This window comes from Pseudonaja textilis, chromosome 3, assembly GCF_049901715.1.
Source record: "Pseudonaja textilis isolate UNSWEBS1 chromosome 3, rPseTex1.2, whole genome shotgun sequence".
Lineage (NCBI taxonomy): Eukaryota > Metazoa > Chordata > Lepidosauria > Squamata > Elapidae > Pseudonaja > Pseudonaja textilis.
In genome coordinates, this window is record NC_141992.1 from 176,717,627 (window position 1) to 176,736,168 (window position 18,542).

Consider the following 18,542-nt stretch of genomic DNA (forward strand, 5'->3'; position numbering starts at 1 on the left):
ATTACTGAAACTGAGAAGGAGGTAGGACCTTTATTTTGACAAAGATACTTTTCTTGATGTGTTTTGAGATGTATCTAATGAGTAAGACACTGGTTTTTGAAAACTCATGTAACTACTCTAGGCTGCCTTACTTCTCAAGCAAGTAGAATGTGCTGGACTCACTTTTTCTTTAGATAAGTCTGTAGTCAGCTAATCTGCAAATATCTTTGGAGTTTCAGAAACAAATACAAGTTATCTTGATAAAGAAACATATTTTCCTCAAAGCATGTGAGGAATAATATTTTGCCTTGGTTTTGGCTATGGCTTCTATTATGTTTTATTGTTCACTTGGTAATCTCATCAGTTTTGGGTCCTATTTCTTCTGGACATGGTGGGTTGTACTTTTGGAGCCACTATATAACAGTGTTATATTTTTCTGTTGGTTTGAATTCAAAAGTTAGTATTGAAAAATTATTGTTTAAAAAAATTTAATTTGCCTGTATAATAGTGAATGCATACCAAAAAAAGCATGTGGGTAGGTCCAGAGCTTTAGAGCAAAGAACCATCAATAAACACATGACACTGAGATCTACAGCACTTTGTTTTCTAAAACTAAAGAATTAATGAAACATTTTGAATATTGCTCCAGTTTAAAACAGACTAATCCAGAAAATTAGAATAGCTGATTTAGAGAATAAAATTCAGTCATGTTCTAGAAGGGTTTGTTTTTTATCTGGATTGATCAAGAGTGATCTTATACTATTTTTTGATCATATCTTCAGGGACCTATTATAAGAAGTAGACTGTTCAACTATTTTCTGTGCATATGGTATGACTTTATCCAAGTCTGTTCGTACAAGCCTTGGTTATATTATATCTATTTTATTTCTATATGTCCCCAACATATTATATACACTTCTAAAAATGGATCAGTAAGCAAAAAAGCAACCTGTTTTGTCACATTCATATTTTTTTTCTGTTCAGAGTTCACTCAGGACAGGTTTGCTAATTGTTTTTTCTAGGCAGATCAATGGTTTGGTTTAATGTTTTGGATCCAGGTATTATATTGAATTATTGGCTCATTACAACTTTCCCAATTAAAATCTGCAGAAAATACTCTTACACCATTAGCTGCATTAGTCAAGCATAGAAGAAACATGTTCTCCAGCATCACACTCAAAATTGTGGAATGGCTTCCTTTCCAAGCTTAACTTGTATATTTTCTTGACATTTAAGATATATCTCATTATTTTTGGATTTTAAAATGCTAGCAATTGTTTTAAAGTTGTTTTAATGTTTTAATATTTCATTGCTGATTATTTAGTTTTTAAATTGTTGTTCACCCTTTTGGTAATATTTGTGGAAAGCCACTATATAAGTAAAATGAATAAAGAAGGAAAAAACAAGGAGAAATGGCAATGGAGTAAAAGAAACCCATATCTCAATATACTGTATATGATATTGAGCCTTCAAATTGAAAGCTTCCACTTTCATTGGCGGCATGGGGGGGAAACAATGGTTTCCCTTGATGTTTCTAAATTTGGGAACTATTATATTTGTTATTTTAAACAAACTAACCAGTTCAAACCATGTAAAAGTGGTTGCAGATGCAGTTTTGTTTGAATGAACCATCATTAGGATAAACACGTTTTCCAAGTTTATGAATGATTGGAAACTGGTTTATTCAGACCCTAAAGTAAGAGCCTTATCATTTCCTGTCCACCTACTCAGGCAGACCTAAAACGAAACATGCCAGATGAGCTAATACTACTATATTATTGTAAGGCTACATTATAGAATCTTGCAAGTCTGTTAGTACAACCCTTCCTCCATTTCTTTTACAGTCTAAGAAGTTAGGGAAGATCCTTTCCAGAGTCTCTTTCTCTGCCCACTATGCAGCTGTAGGCTATACCCGATCTCATTTGATCATTCGTTAGGCAGCGTCCTTTCTCCCTACTCCCCCTCCAACTTCTCCCAAGATCTGTCACATTTAACCATTGAGCTTCCCTCACAAGTAGAAGAGAGAAAAGCTGGAGGAATCAGAAGAAACATATTCCTGAGATTCAGTCTCACAATGTTACCTATGGCTTAGCGTTATGCTTTGATTTATGTCTACATTAATTTAATGGATAACAGATAAGAGCCAATAAATTCATAAAGAATTTGGGATCAGTTTATCTAAAAAGCCCACTGCAACCTTATAAGTTCAGCTACACTTATGCATCAACATTTGAGGCAGGTTTTTTGTTCAAGTATAAAGAACAAATAGCTATATACCAGGGATTTAGCCTATTCTGTTGTAACCCCAAATTTAAAATTCCTCATTCTAAGAAATTTAAATTGCTCAATCTTTGCTCAATGTTTTAAAAAAATATTGAAAATGCATTATTTCCACTTACAATTGGTTTAGTGTACTATTACATAAGTAATATTTTATTACGCAAATATTATATATTACTTTTTATGATTTCTATATTAAATGTGATTTAATTTTTTTCTTATATATTTTTAAGCTATATTTTTATTTGTGAATTGGCTCTGGGAAGGGAAATGAGTAAAAACCACTACTAGTGCAAGACATTAAGTAGAAAAGGATATGCATCATTTTTTAAAAAAATTAAAACTGTATTCTTGAGAATACTTTTTGATCAAGTATACAATAATTTATTTAAATGAAATGTATGACTGTGAAAAGTATTTGCTAAAAGAAAAAAAAGTTCCTAAGAAGAATGCAAAAGGCAAAGGCAAATTAATTTCATACTTTTGCTTCCTTAGTTTTGTCATTTGGAAACATGCAGGCACATAGAAGCAGATAGACCAAGTTTTAGAAGCGAGAGCAATAGTAAAAGGAATACTTTAATAAAGGATAACTCATATGCATTAAATTTAGACAGGAAATTTTATTTTTAATTTTTTAAAAAGTAACTTATTTTAAACATCCTGGTAAATCAGTAGTATAGTTCCATTCCATTTCATTCCATTTCATTTAATATATCATTGCTAAAGGAGGCTATTTTATTTCTAAGTCCAAACGAAGTATAGTTTGGTTGAAGATAAATTGCAGTAACTTCATTTGAAATGAAAATATAAGTTCAACTCTATGTAAGAGCCAATCTCTTTTTATATTCAACAATTTTATGATAGTGTTTTTGAGCTGAATAAAGCTGATTTTGGCATATGAAACTAATATGTAAATACTCCACAGTGTTTCAGGTTTTTACAATCACATAACCATGGTGACCATCTGCACCAGCTGCATTTTACAAATTATTTGCTGAAGCAAATGGCATACAATGATAAAAAAAAAATAGTCCTCTCAGATGTACTGTTAAAACAGACAAAATAGCTTGGCTTGCCTTTTATACAAAATGGCCATGTGTTATACAGATGTTATAATAACCAATGACTTCAGATTCAATAATTGTAGAAAATTTTCATTAAAACCTCAACAATTTGCACTTGTTTACTTGAATCTGCATAATTCTCCCATGAGACAACACAACACACTTGGGGCTTTTTTTTAGTTCTCACTAGCAGTGGCTTTGATCCTTTTTGATGTGCTGACTTTAATAAACATAGTCCAAAGGCGCTGTTCAGAAACATCATGGAAAAAAAAAACTACAAAGGAGCAATTATAGCAGCAGAAACTACTCTAATCCCTTACTTACGCAAGCTATTTTTAGTGAATGGCTTTTTTTTTCCTTACAAATTTTATGTGACAGTATTTTATAAACAGTGTAAACGGCCTCTTTTCCAGATGAGCCTTTGTGTAAGAGATGGAAGTTGATTGTAATGTAAGAGGAATCTTCTTGTGCTGAGAACCATTTTTTAAAAGCTTCGGTTGGGAATGTGTGAAAAGCATGTTTTCTCCCTCATGGAAGCAAAACAAAAGCTTGTGGCCATGCCTAATGATTTTTAAAGCTGGTTTCATTAACTGATAACCTTACAGTAAATTATGTTTTCCAGATATTATTCATCGGGAATTTTTAGGGTTAGTTTCCTTCCTATTTTAGGAAATGTCAAAAATGCATATTTTTAGTTTGTTACTTGTACTTGCCTCTTTTCTATTGGGCAATCTGATACATACTTTATGGGATCTTGTTGGGTTCTAGGCAGAGAAATACATGCAGAATATCACTGAAAGCAGACAAGGCTTCATATGGTTTGGTAAGCATAGATATGTTCCCTTTGTGAAAACACACACAATAGTGATGCAGTGTGGCAAGCTAATATATCTTAATGTAAGACTAAACATATCCTTATCACCTGCTCTTTGGCACATGAATTGAGACCAAAGTTGACTTTGAATGCTGGAAAAAAAAAAACCAATGCTGCCTAGAATTATTGCTTTAACAGTAACCAATATTATCAGAGCAATGCATTTGTTAGTTTGTGTGGATTGGTGGGTAACTGTTCTCAGGGATATCAAGGACCCTGAATTACAAATAACTTGGTATTCCCATAACTTTCTAGGCTGTTTCATGCTAAAACCAGCTGAAATCTCCTAATGACTTTCAAGGGGATCTCTGTATTAGACTGATTACAATAATGTAGATGCAAGGAGAAGAGAGCCCAAATACTATGAACAAAAGATTGCTGTTTTGAAAATGGCCTCAGTTGACACATAATTGTGCAAAGACTGTCCTGGCCAAAGTTTTGATTTTATGTTCAAGCAGGAACTGTGAGTTCAGGAGGACACTCAAATTGTGGGCCAGCTTTATCCAGAACTAAGGATGAAATATCTCTGGAATTAGTTGGCTACTCCATCTTGCTAGGATTTGGCTTAAGCCTATTCTTCTGCATCCAACCCTAATAGCCTCCAGGTGTTAGGTCAGGACTTACATTACAATTCCTTCTCAGCCTGTGGCAAGGACATGCAGTTGAGTATCATCCACAGATTGATGATACCTCAACCTAGGTGATGGATTACCTTTTCCAAAGGCTTCAAGTAGATCCTAAACAGAGAAAAGGACCAGCCCTATGATGCTCTACAACAGAGGACATGACCTCTCTCCTAACCAAATTGGATGAATCACTCAGGAATGAGGAGAATCATTTGAAAAACATTGTTCAAACCACCAGCCTTTCCAAACAATCAAAAAATGATTCCATGGTCAATAGTACTAAATGCAGCTAAGAGATCCAACGGGAGCATGAGATTTCTACTCCTCTTATTTTGATCTCGCCAGTTTATCAGCAAAAGCAACAGCAACCATTTCTGCACTGTACTCAGCTGACAGCACAGATAACACTGGACACTTCCTCGGGATCAAATTAATCCCAGATCATCTCACAAGAATTTAGCCAAGTAGCATTCAACTTTGAGAAAAATGTGAGAAACTCTATCCTTTAGATGCTGAGTGAATTCTTTGCAATGATTCAGCAGCCCTTTTTCCAGCCCCGATTTCCCCAACAGGGAATATGTAACTCTAAATAATGCTGCTGTGTGGCTATCTGCATACACAATAAAAGTAGGATAATCACACTTCACTGCTCTTACTAGCACAGTATAATTACATTTGTTCTTCTTCATTGCATGCCAGTATCGCCTCAGGCATCTCTTCCGTAGCTTCATCTCTTAGAGCTTCTCAATAAACCAGTTCTGTTGGCTCAGCAGTTCAGGGACTGGGTGTTTAGAAGCCTGTCAAGCACCACTGCTAACCTCTCATTCCAGTGGTGAACAAAGCACACAACAGAACTGCCTGCCTTGGGAAATTCCCCAGGCATTCTTGGAAACATGTAGGTTCTATTTCTCCTCTTCCAGGCCAAACACTCTCACACACTGTTAAGCGGTCTTATTCTAAAGTTTAAATAATACAGACAGTGGCAGGCAGGATGGGTGTACAAGTGCACATATGCTCCAGAAAAGATGTAAGCTTATTTGCATGATTTCCAAAGCAGTATGTGAGATCATTATAAGGTCACAGTCCAAGATCCAGGAGACCAGTGTTAGCTTGTCAGCCATACAGGTTCCAAGAAGCAGAGATTTCTTAAACAGCAGGTTTAGGATGCAGAGTACTGGCAAGCTGAGAGGTCGTTCCCAATAGAGAACTGCTATAAGAAAGAAGATATTGATGAGGAGAAAGTTAAACAGTACCTGCAGAATGCAAATTTACCTAAGATACCCAAAGAGACTGAAGAAATGTTAGAAAGTAATATAACAATGATGGAATTAAGTCAAGCACTTAAGAAACAAAATAACGGGAAAGCACCAGGTCCAGACAGGGTTCCTGTAGAATTTTATAAAACATTTCAAGAACTGCTGGGCAACGGTGGCTCTTACAGGGAGTCTGCACCAAGTGGGGTCAGTGTTGGAAACCATATGAAGAGCCATGTAGATTTCTGTTCTGCTATGGATGCAGTTCTGGTTGGAGGTCCTAGATGCAGCCAATGGCCAACTGTTGTCTCCTGTTACATCAGCCTTAGGCTAGCATTATCTAGGCCTCTTGAGGCTGGCCTTAGGCCTCTTGAGGCTAGCATTATCTGAGGCACTTTGAGCAGCTTCCTTTGTCTCAGTCTTATTTGAATCTGAGCTGGCCATCAGAGATTGGCAGCGATATCACTCAAATAGATCCTTCTCCCTGCAGATGTTTGTGTCACCAGTTAACATAACAGAAATTAGAAATGATCTTAATAAGATATAATATGATGAACATTGTGGAAGTATTAAAGTGGGGATTGGCTTGAGCTTTCAAGTCCCCCATCTGAATGGGGCAGACCACATCTGGCTTTCCATTTCCCACTATACTTCCCTGTTGATTATCCATCCTCCTTATTGTTCCTTTCCACTCTCCCACCAGATGACCTAAGGGACAATTAATTCACCTATCCACCTCTCTCTTCCTTTCCACCACACTCTTTGCCCTTATTCCATAGCTACTCTTTCATTCCACCACTTCCACTGTAACTACCTATACCTATCATCTTGCAGCCCCTTCAACCCATGCTTCACTTTTCCCCCAAACTATATTTTTATCTGATTGGGATTGGGTTGGATTCTTAGGATTCTTACTATTGATAGACACTCCACCAGAGAACAGAATAGAGTAGAATTCTTTATTGGTCAAGTGTGATTGAACACACAAGGAATTTGTCTTGGTGCAAATGTTCTCAGTATACATAAAAGAAAAGATACATTCGTCAAGAATCATCAGGTACAACACTTAATAATAGTCAACGGGTACAATAAGCAATCAAATCATAGTAGGAAACAGTCCATATAAATTGTAAGTATACAAGCGTCAAAGTTATAGTCATACAGTCACAAGTGGGAGGGGATGGGTGATAAGGAGTGATGAGAAGATTAATGGTAATAGTAGTGCAGACTTTGTAAATAGTTGGACAGTGTTGAGGGAATTATTTGTTTAGCAGAGCAATGGCGTTCAGGGAAAATCTGTTCTTATGTCTAGTTGTTCTGGTGTGCAGTGCTCTATAGTGTCGTCGTGAGGGTAGGAGTTGAAACAGTTTATGTCTGGGATGTGAGAGGTCTGTAAATATTTTCACAGCCCTCTTTTTGACTCTTGCAGTATACAGGTCCTCGATTGAAGGCAGGTTGGTGGTAATTATTTTTTTCTGCAGTCCTAATTATCCTCTGAAGTCTGTGTCTTTCCTGTTGGGTTGCAGAACCAAACGAAACAGTTATAGAGGTGCAGATGATAGACTCAATTATTCCTCTGTAGAACTGTATCAGCAGCTCTTTGGGCAGTTTGAGCTTTCTGAGTTGGCGCAGAAAAAACATTCTTTGTTGTGCTTTTTTGATGATGTTTTTCATGTTAGGTGTCCATTTTAGGTTTTGTGATATGATAGAAACTAGAAATTTGAAGGTCTCTACTGTGGATACTGTATTGTCTAGTATTGTAAGAGGTGGTAGTATGGGAGGGTTTCTCCTAAAGTCTATTACCATTTCTGCGGTTTTGAATGTGTTCAGTTCCAGATTGTTCCGGTTACAGCATGAGGCAAGTTGTACAACCTCCCGTCTGTATGCGAATTCGTCGTTGTCTCGAATGATACCGATCACAGAGGATGGCCCATACCAATAATTGTTTCCGCACAGTCCTCTGTCACCTTTTCTCTCACCCAAAGGATGATCTACATTAATTATTCATTTTTTACAATCCAGTCTCCAGCATTAAAACCAATCCACACTATCTGTCACTCCTTGTCTAGTACACAATTGCACTTCAACTAATTTACTATATTAGAACAAACTTCTTGTAGTTTATATTTTCCACCTCTAACAACGGTTGTTTGCTTATTGACTATTATGATGAAGGAATTCTTGCTTGTTCTTTTTCCCCGCAATTCCTCTGTCCTCATAGACTTGTCCAGTCACTGATGCTTTCTTTCCTGGGGTTCAGTCCTAGTAGTCTGAGGTTCTTTCATGTAATTTGCAGCCTCTATTGCAGTGGTTCCCAATCTTTTTTTCACCCCGCACCCCTAAAGAAATTTCACATAAACCTCGCACCCCCCTGAAATTTAGACTTTAGGAACTACTGAATGCATTAAATATATGGTAGGATTGAATCTTTTCAGCTATGTATGTGACGGCCACTAAATAATGATACTTAACTCTAAAATGAAAACAAAGTTAATCCATTGCATAATAAATAAAAACATATAGCCAATATCCTATTATTTATCTGGACTTTTCTCGCACCCACTAGAATATTGTCTCGCACCCCCAGGGGGTGCGAGCACCCCAGATTGGGAACCCCTGCTCTATTGGTTTCCAATCACTGGTTATCTCCTGATACATCATTCTAAGTTTTCTCCCAGCATTCACAGCCATTACAGTTCTCCAGCTCTCTCAAACTCTTTCCTTGATTTGATTCCCACCCCGTTTGTCCTTTCCCTTTCTTCTTCCTCTCCTTTCAGTCCAGTACAGCACTCTCCATCACTCCTAATCCTTATTTCTAATCATCACTTATATCTAAAGACTCCAAGCCAAAAAGAAAATAGATACCTGCTTATCGATCCATCCCCTCTTTAATATAATATGAATATTATGAGATTCCAACTTATAACGTAGAGATTTTTTTCTTATACAGTGTATTCTATTCTCTGTCATGTTTGAATATGACTTTACCAGTACAAAAAATATCAACTACTATGAAACATGTAATCCAGCACAATCAGATTTGATTAAAAGGAACGGGAAGAGACATTCCACATAGCTTACTCTAGTATGGGTATGTACAAAAGAAAGAAAAAGGGATTTTGTTTTGCAGGAAGCACAAAATAGCACACAGAATAAAACTCCAAATCTTTCAAGTCTTCCATGATCTTTATAGACAAAACTGAAAACATTTTGAGTACTCTGCTGTAGGAAACAATTGGGAACTCATACAAGCTCCTGTTTTTTCACTCCCGGGTCACAAAAATAAGTGGGATGGTGATCCATGCTTACTATTACCTAAAGCCAAACTAGGAGATAATATTTCAAAATTCCATAGCAAATATTGAAAGCAATCATTTAAATGTTTCATCCAGTCTTAGTACACAAACAACCTAAGAGGCCTCGTATACCATATTCTGTGCGGTTTACTTTAACATAGCCAATGAATTATTTCTGCCGCATAAAAGTGTACTTTTCACCTCTTAACTTGAGGCTTTTCTTTCTTCTGGTGCCCAAACCTAATGCACATTTCTATATTTAGCAATCTTTCAGCAGGGCTTAACAAACAATACATGCAACATGATCTTTACTTTTAGTATGCAAATACTTTTAATATTTAAAAGCTTAATATAAATATATACAAGCACATACATTGAAACTCAGTCAATAAACAAGGAATATAGTCCTCACATTTTATAATTTACCATTTAAGATGTAAACATTAAGATTTTAATGTAACACACAAAGTTTACAAAATAAACAATACTGTACACACAAATCATGGTCAAACAATACCCATTTCCTTATTTTTTAAAAAACAGCTGTAATGGTATCTGATTGGTACATAAGAAAATATAATCTGACTTCTTTTTTTCACATGTATGGGATTACCTATTGAGAAATGCTTCTTAATTTAGGTGTCATATACTGCCCTACCCAGCTGGTTCTGAACATGTGTTTTAGTGACTATGATTCTCCTACATCTTTTTACTCCTTTCTCCTTTTCTGAAGGCCAATAGCAGAGGGATACAACTGGACTTTACACATTTTCTGGTATATTGGAGGGAAAAAAAATAAAACAATGAGTCCATCATAATTTATAAAGCAACAAACTAGTCATAGCTCAAGCTTCTTGGAACATTTGGAAAAAATACACCATTCAAAATGACTCTATTTAATGTTTATACTTATTCTGAAATCCTGAAATTATCATTTGTGTTTTTTTCCCAGGTATAAAATTATCATAACTGGCAGAAATGTCAATGATTGAATGCTGTTTAACAGCCTTTTCAATTATACATTCCACAGTGATAATGTAGCATGTAGTATGTGATCTTTTGCATAGGTGATAGGGTGATTTCCCTGTGAGTTATAGTCTGCTCCCAAATGTAGGGTTGCATGATGCAATGTTTTCAACCACAGGCAAAACACTCTTAATCTGAGCAGGAAGATGTGAAGGGTATTAATATATTCCAAAGAATTCCCAGATCATGTTGGCTAGCAGAAGAACAAGATCATCTCACAACAGAGATTTTACAACTTTGAGTAAAACCAATAGGCTGGATTTGTTGCTGCTGCTGTTATTTTAGAGAACAAATAAAATCAATTACTAGCATCATCATTGCCTGTGCAGAGCAATCAGTGTTCTCTAATTTTTAAGTGGTCACAGAGTTTATTACAAGCATAGTTTGCAATTCACTGAAGTAATCTAGGACAGTAGTTAGAATAGTAGAAGAAAATGAATTAAAATATTTATAGTTATTTTCAATAAAGTTGGTTTTTGTTTTTACATAAAGTAACTTAGTAATCATATTTTATATTATTAGTTACTTTTGCAATTTGTCCAGTAATTCTGATTGTGGTATCTCAGAGCTAAAACAGAATGGAAGGGGAAATTACAGAGGGAAGAATATAAATCATTTTTCAAGTCTTGAGCTGAAGAATGAAACACAGTGAACTGTAGAGCTACAATCATTCCATTGTTCTTTTTCATCTATTTAGAAATTATTTCTTTTTCTTACATTGAAATTATTTGGCTAAAAGAAACCATCTAAAAATGGTTTTCCAGTTTCCAATAAAAACCGGAAGTTGTAAAAGTTTCAAAATACAATGAATTGTATTCTCTCAAATACAAAGGATTTTACAGAAACCAATATAGTTGATTACTTTTTCCAAATCCATGCATCTAATTGGAAGAATCTGCCAAAATGTTGTCTTTTGATGCTTAAAAATACTTAGCTTAAGAAAAATACAGCATAAAGTTAATTCTTACTACTTAAAATAATAAGCTAGAGTAATAATCTTCTTAGAAGTACCAAAAGATTTTTAGCAAAAAAATTATCATAAACTCTTCCCAGTGCTTAAACAATAGGAAATTAATTCCTTGTCAGCAAAAGCTAGAGAAGAAGCAAAAAGTTTCATGGTCGCTGAGGGTTGAAGTGGAAGTTCAGCTATACAAATCACTAACGAATCATAATGAATATTGGGTGTGGGCATCAGGGCTCTGTCACTTTTGATGCTGTGTCCCAAGTAGCTTAAACACAACACTCAAGGAAAGGTGGCGACCTCATCAGCTCTCTAACATCTGGGATTTTATTTGTCATTTTGGCATACTCTACAAGCGCAAAAGAAAGAGTAAAAGAGGATTATCCTGACAATGAAATGAGTTACTGAATCTTGTGATAATGAAAAGCAGAACAATCCTAATTCCTTTCTATAGTCCCTAAGGTTGAGCTGTTTTTATAGTTCTACAGACCTAAATGTAGGAGGGAGGAACAGATGGTCTAAAATCCATGAAACAAGATACTACCTAATCCCAGGACCGAGTATCACTATTATTCCTGGTCAGATGCCCTAATGTTACTTTATAATAGAATTCATAGTTGCTACTGATAAACTGGCTTCTTCCATCATCTCCCCGCCAATACAATTAATCATAGCATGCTGATTTTGAGAAAGACAATGTCCCAAATATAAAACTCCATTAAAATCAAAATTCCACTTGCCAGTTAATTTAGGGAAGTGTGAGCAAAGATTATATTCAAATGGAATGACCTACCCAATGTTCTGCATAAATACAATTTATACAGTAATAATGGAGTACACTCTATGATTATTGCACATTAAACATAGTAGAATGTTTAAAATGTTGGGTTCACACAATAACTTAACAGTTCTGAATTGCTTCTTTACTTTGTTTTGGGGTACTGATAAAACTATTTTTACAGGTACAGGGTTAAATATTCTTCTAAGCATTGTAAGCATAAAGCTGCAATTAATCAAAGAGACAATATATATTTAAAATTAGGTTAAATATATTTGCTCTGATTGAAGACACAAAACAACAAATGAAAAGCTATCAGATCACTGACCACCATCTGATTTCCAGATTATTTAACATTCAGCACTGACCGTGATGTACCTGCTCCTTTCCTAAATGGAGATGAGCTCATTTCATAAAGATAACCATCTCTGACTTGGCTTCTGATTCATCGCTTGTCTGAACTCCATTTGAACCTTGTTAGACAGAAAACAAGCAGGGCTCCTGGCCCAGGCTATAAAATATAATTAAGCCCTTTTGAAAAGATACGTAAAAGAGCTTTGTTTCCTCCCCACTGCCCCCCAAATAGATCCACTACCTCCAGCACAGCCAATAAAATTAAATGAAGCACTGCCTGCAGTGGATTAAAGTAATATAAGTCCCTGAATGTTTAGTGTTTGAAGTAACTTAAACAAAATATATGTTCAGGCTGCCAAGGCTGCTGTAATGCAGGAGGAACATACTTTAACGATACATGCAAGGATTTGATATGTTCAAGGTCATTAATATCTGTTTATCACTGATAACACATCTTGTATTTTTACAGAGCCCATATGAGGCCATATATAATGCTAAAAAAGTCTCAGTGAAGATTGGGTAATCTACAGTGTTGAAGTATGGTACTCTAGTGACCGTTCATTGTCCCCAAACTTGGTTTCACACAAATGAGAAATCCAGTAGTCTAATCTATTGTGTTTGATCATTACTAATTTTTTTCATATAACCTGATCGTTTTGCTGGTGGTGGTGTTACAGTCTGGTCATTTCAGGTATCAAGTCTTTTATTAACAAAAATGCCATCCTTCAAGATCCGTTCTTTCATCTTTTAATATCTTATTAAGTAGATCTTTGTGACCTGTGACAATGCTGATTAGTTTCAATTGTGCAGTTTGCAATTGAAGGAAATTAGCAGCAGTGGGTTACACGTCAGGATTCTTTCATTAGCCTTGCTGTTCTGACACTGATTCTTCCCCTCAACCTTTGGAATTGCCAGTAGATGCAGGAGATGAGAAAACTGGCAGATAATGGTAATTACCAGATAACAACCCAATAAAAGTCCAGGAGGAAGCTCACCAAAGATGTATGGTGTTCCCTTTTAATCTCACTCTGATTAGACCTGAGCCCAAATGGCCTTTTAAAGTTCTCTGTCAAATTACCAGAAAAAAAAATTAGATGAACAATTTTCTTGAAAATTCTCTAAGTAGCAAACCCTTTTAGTGATGACAAAGAACCACTGTCAAAAAAACAAACAAACCCATTGTCAAGCTTTCCCTCATGAGATCTTCACCTCAATAAAATCTTCAATTAAATCTCAGTAGAAACACAGGATTTCAAGGAGTTTACAGGAAAGATAATGTTCAGAAAAAAAGAGGAAACAGTTCTTTCATACACACATTGTAGTTTTCTGTTTCTTTCCTCTTGCATTTTCTTTCATATTCCTCTTGCACACCCCTAATATCATGCTAGATCTATATTAAAAACATTTGTGGTGTAGGTTTAAATCAGTCATCCTCACCTAAGCTTAAAGCTCCTTAACTTAAGGAAGTTTTCTGACAACAAAGTTTTCAACAGGGTGTTTGGCGGATGAAGGCAAGAGGGTAGAATAACAAACACAGAAATTATAATAGATTTGCCCAAATGTTGCACTCAAAATATCTGTTGTTCTTCAGTTAACTAAACTGAAGTGGGTTATGCTTTTTGAAGAACTGCATGACCAGATGTACATACCATTTTGCAGATTTCATTATAACTTACTAACTAGTTGTCAGTGATTTTCAATGGAAGAAACACCCACTATTTAAAATATTTTTGACCCATTTGTAACTATTTTACTAGTGGGTTTTTAAACTATCCTGAGGATGACAAAAACAAGAATATTGGTACTCTTCAAATTTTTGAAGACACTATGTAATGCTTTTCAATATCTGAAAATGTTTTTTTTAACCATGTTAGTGGAATCATTTCTTGAGTTTGGGATTTTAGTTTTTAAAAGGTCCTGACCATTTAACTACATGAAGCCTAATTGATTTGGTTACATATTCAGAAACAATGCATACATTTGAGAGATTATTATTGGTAGCAGTTCTTACATAACTTGTTTGAACCAATAATGTTCTTAATTCATGGCATACTACAAGTTTTCCATATAGTAACAACCTAACAAACAGAAATGTGGTAACAAACTGGGTCAGGTAACAGGAGAAAAGCAAGAATTTTCTTTGAATAGGTAATATTGTGGGTAATATTGTGGGAAGATTTTTTTTTTTAATTTCTGTAATCTTGCTTCGTCATCTACTTTGTTTCAAATTACATAAAGTTAATGCAAATGCACGTGTTTATTCATTCACAAACCACACATGTATAAGTGCACTGAATCTGTTTGGCTGGGAATTGTACAGAACAACTCTGTAGGTTTCCAAGAAAGAAGAAGCTATTGGCAGAAGAATGAGGCTGACATATCTTTTTGGTCCAAGAGAAGAAGCTGTTGGAGATAAACCAAGAAGCAGGATACAGCTATAAATAATTATTTAAGAGAATGGAGCTAAATGGGAAAGAGAAGACTGCTTAAAATTATTTTCTTCTTGCAGGAGCACTTCAGAAAGCCAGGGGGAAAACAAAGTATATGGACCATTAGATTAGCATTTTGCTGCTCAGGAATGGGGTATTTTTTTTATAGTTGTCTTTACTTGTTTGCTCTTGTCAATTGTCATTGCGCTACATCTTTCACTATTATATTTTAAGAGTAAAATAAGTTATATAGTGGTTTATAAAAGTTAATTGTTCTGGCTTCAGGTAATTGCTATGCAAATCAGCTTCTGGTTAGTATCAATCACATGCCTGCACATTTGTCAAGCATTCCTAGATCACTTCCAGCTGTATAAAGACTACCTACTTATTTCTTTCTAGCATATGGCATCCCATACTTTATAATGACATACAGAAGCCCCATTTTAAAGCAGTCTGATTGCCTTTTCTCCATCAACAGATTGATACATCCAAGCTCTATAAAGGATCAAAGCAGACCTTCACAATGCCAGGGCTGGCAATATTTTGTAAACCCCCTCTAACCATTTTTATTAGTCTCCCAAAGGACTGTGTTTTTTTTTTAAAATTGTAGAATAGTTAACCAAATTGTTCTTCTCTTGAAAAAAAAAAAATTCAAGTGCTCAGCAAAACAACATGTTAACTTTCATGGTATCCATGAAGAAAATTTTAAGCTTTGGATATCAACAGGTTTGGGAATAAATAAATAGAATTCTGTGAGCTAGCATGGCAATAATGGAAATGATTAGATTGCTTAAAAGGAAACTCATATACTACAATGCATTTTTCTCAGAGTACCCTTGGAGAGCTGTGTCAAAGCTGTGTCAAATATTGGTAGGGAGAAAGGAAATGTCCTTAAACTTTTTTTCCCACCTTTTCTAGTTAACAATAACCATGGGAATTCATCTTGTACAATCTAGTTCAGTAACCTTTTCCACGTTGCGTGCGATGTGTGCGCTTGTGCTCGCGTACCTGCATCCATGATGCAATGCGCATGCACCTCCCCACCCCTGAGCATACACACATGATCCCCTCTGCACGTACAGTGTGCCTCTGTGCATGTGCGCTCAACCCCCTCACTGCACGCCTCTACGCATGCGCACACAATCTGCCGCATGCTGCATGCCTCTGCGCATGTGCACGCATCTCTCTCGTGTCTCCTCCTGCGCATGCACAGCAGATACTCTACAATCAGCTGGCTGGCAGGGGGCACACGCATGCGCAGTGTGGCTCTTCCGGGCAACCTCTCACGTGCCAGCAGAAGTGGCTCTGCATGCCACTACCGGCCACGTGCCATAGGTTCACCATCACGGCTCTAGTTCATACAGATGCAGAGATCCTACAGTTAGACGCTGGCATGCTGATAGTTTCCATTCATGTTTCAGCCCCTTTTCCTGCAGTGTGCAAAGCCTTGTTCCCTATGCATCTCAGCCCCTGTCCAACTTCCAATCCTTTCATTAAGTGCAATGTGATTTCTATGGCAAAACTTAGTTCATCCTAAAGGAGAAAAAGAACAGCTGAAAAATAAAGCTATAATGGCCTTGAGGAAGATGTAATATTAAAGTATACTTTTTAAAATTGTGCAACTTCAGTATATACAGGTAGTCCTTGACTTTCAACCACAATCGAGCCCAAAATTTCTGTTGTTAAATGAGACATTCGTTAAGTGGGTTTCCCCCCATTTTACGACCCTTTTTTGCCACCATTGTTTAGGGAATCACTGCAGTTGATAAGGCAGAAACCTGATTGTTAAGTGAATTGGGCTTCCCCATTGACTTTGTTTGTTAAAAGGTGATCACATAACCTTGGGACACAGCAATGGTCATAAGTATGAACCAGTTGCCAAGCATCTGCATTTTGATCACATGATCAACAGGATTCTACAAAGGTTGTAATTGTGAAAAATGGACATGTCACTTTTTTTCAATGCCATTGTAACTTTGAACAGTCATTAAATGAACTGTTGTAAGTCGAGGACTGCCTGTACTTGCTTTTGACAGTATAAATCCTCTTCCTTTCAAATTCATGGAAACCTTTCCTTTATGGATCATTTGGGCATAAATAAAATTCCTACTACTAGACAAGAATATTCCATCAACTTCTCTCTCTCTCTTAAACTGAAATTAATTTTAAAATTAATGTTAATTTTAAGGGTAGGTGTCTCTGGTTAAAAATTTTTTTAGATTTTGTAGTAGAACATATTACTGTACCTCAGTGTTTAGTTTCATAGTCACACGAAGCTACAGTGATAAAAACAGAATGGCCATAAGATTATCTGCATTTGTAATTAATAGAGTAGAGTAGAGTAGAGTAGAGTAGAGTAGAGTAGAAACAGAGTTGGAAGGGACCTTGGAGGTCTTCTAGTCCAACCCCCTGCCTAGCCAGGAAACCGTACACCACTTCAGCCAAATGGTTATCCAACACATTTTTAAAACTTCCTGTGTTGGAGCATTCACAACTTCTGGAGGCAAGTTGTTCCACTGATTAATTGTTCTGTCTGGAACTTTCCCCTTAGTTCTGAGTTGCTTCTCTCCTTGATTAGTTTCCACCCATTGCTTCTTGTCCTGCCCTCAGGTGCTTTGGAGAATAGTTTGACGCTGTCTTCTTTGTGGCAACCCCTGAGATATTGGAACATTGCTGTCATGTCTCCCCTAGTCCTCCTTACATGTTAGGGATGCCTTTTAACTGAAGACCACATTACATTGAGGCACAAATTGACAGCACCAGAGGCAAAGACAGGCCTAAAGAGGGGTGGGGTTACAGTCCCTTTTTATAAACATACTGTAGGCAAAGTAGGATATACATGTAATTGTCTAATGCAGCAGGGTATTTCATTGTATATAATACATCATGTGCCTAGTGAAGTCATCAAGGCCATTAGGTGTAACTATGATGGTTGCACTAGGGCAGGACTGCAACGACAGATTTTGAAAAAAATAAATAAAGAGGCAGTTATTCCATAAACCTCGTTTAGCAACCACAATTGCAACCAGCAGCTCTGTTATTAAGTGGTTGCCAGGTGAGAAATCACATGACCATGGCTTTGGTTTCCTTTTCTCCATTCCCTCACCCTTGCAGAGTGGGAGAGATTGCTTAAACAAGCAGTGGGTGAGACACTGAAAAATGGTCTGGATAATCTACCTTTATATAAAGGTGCCTTCTTTTGGCTTACTTGGAAACATTTCCCCACTGAGAAATATCTCTTATAAGGTTTGTATTAGTTGTGCACAGTAGTTTATGAAGTAGTTTCTATGTGATTTTTGGGCACACGTGTTGCTTCAAGTTGAACAGCAGGACCTGGGTAACACTTGTCTTGAATTCTGCTTTTCCATTATGATCAAATTCAGTGAAAGAACTGAGCAAGTATTTGTTCTGTGAACTCATTAAACATTATTATGTTACAGAAAGCTTATTTTTAAAGGGCATTAATTCAATTTGTTATAAAATTATTCTTGGCATAATAGCTACTTTTCAAAATGTACAATAAGGAAACAGACCATTTTTCCTGAATTTCTGAAAGAAATTAATAAGTAAATCTTCCTGCTTTTCTCCCCCAACACAGTTGATGCAAATGCTTTTATGTTAC

The 18,542-nt window shown here is 36.2% G+C and overlaps 1 protein-coding gene across 5 annotated transcripts in view; it reads left to right on the forward strand.

Moving 5' to 3' along the window:
- VPS13B (vacuolar protein sorting 13 homolog B) overlaps window positions 1-18,542 on the forward strand; it is a 308,832-nt gene that overhangs the window by 211,898 nt on the left and 78,392 nt on the right. The gene's annotated exons all lie outside the window — the stretch shown is intronic.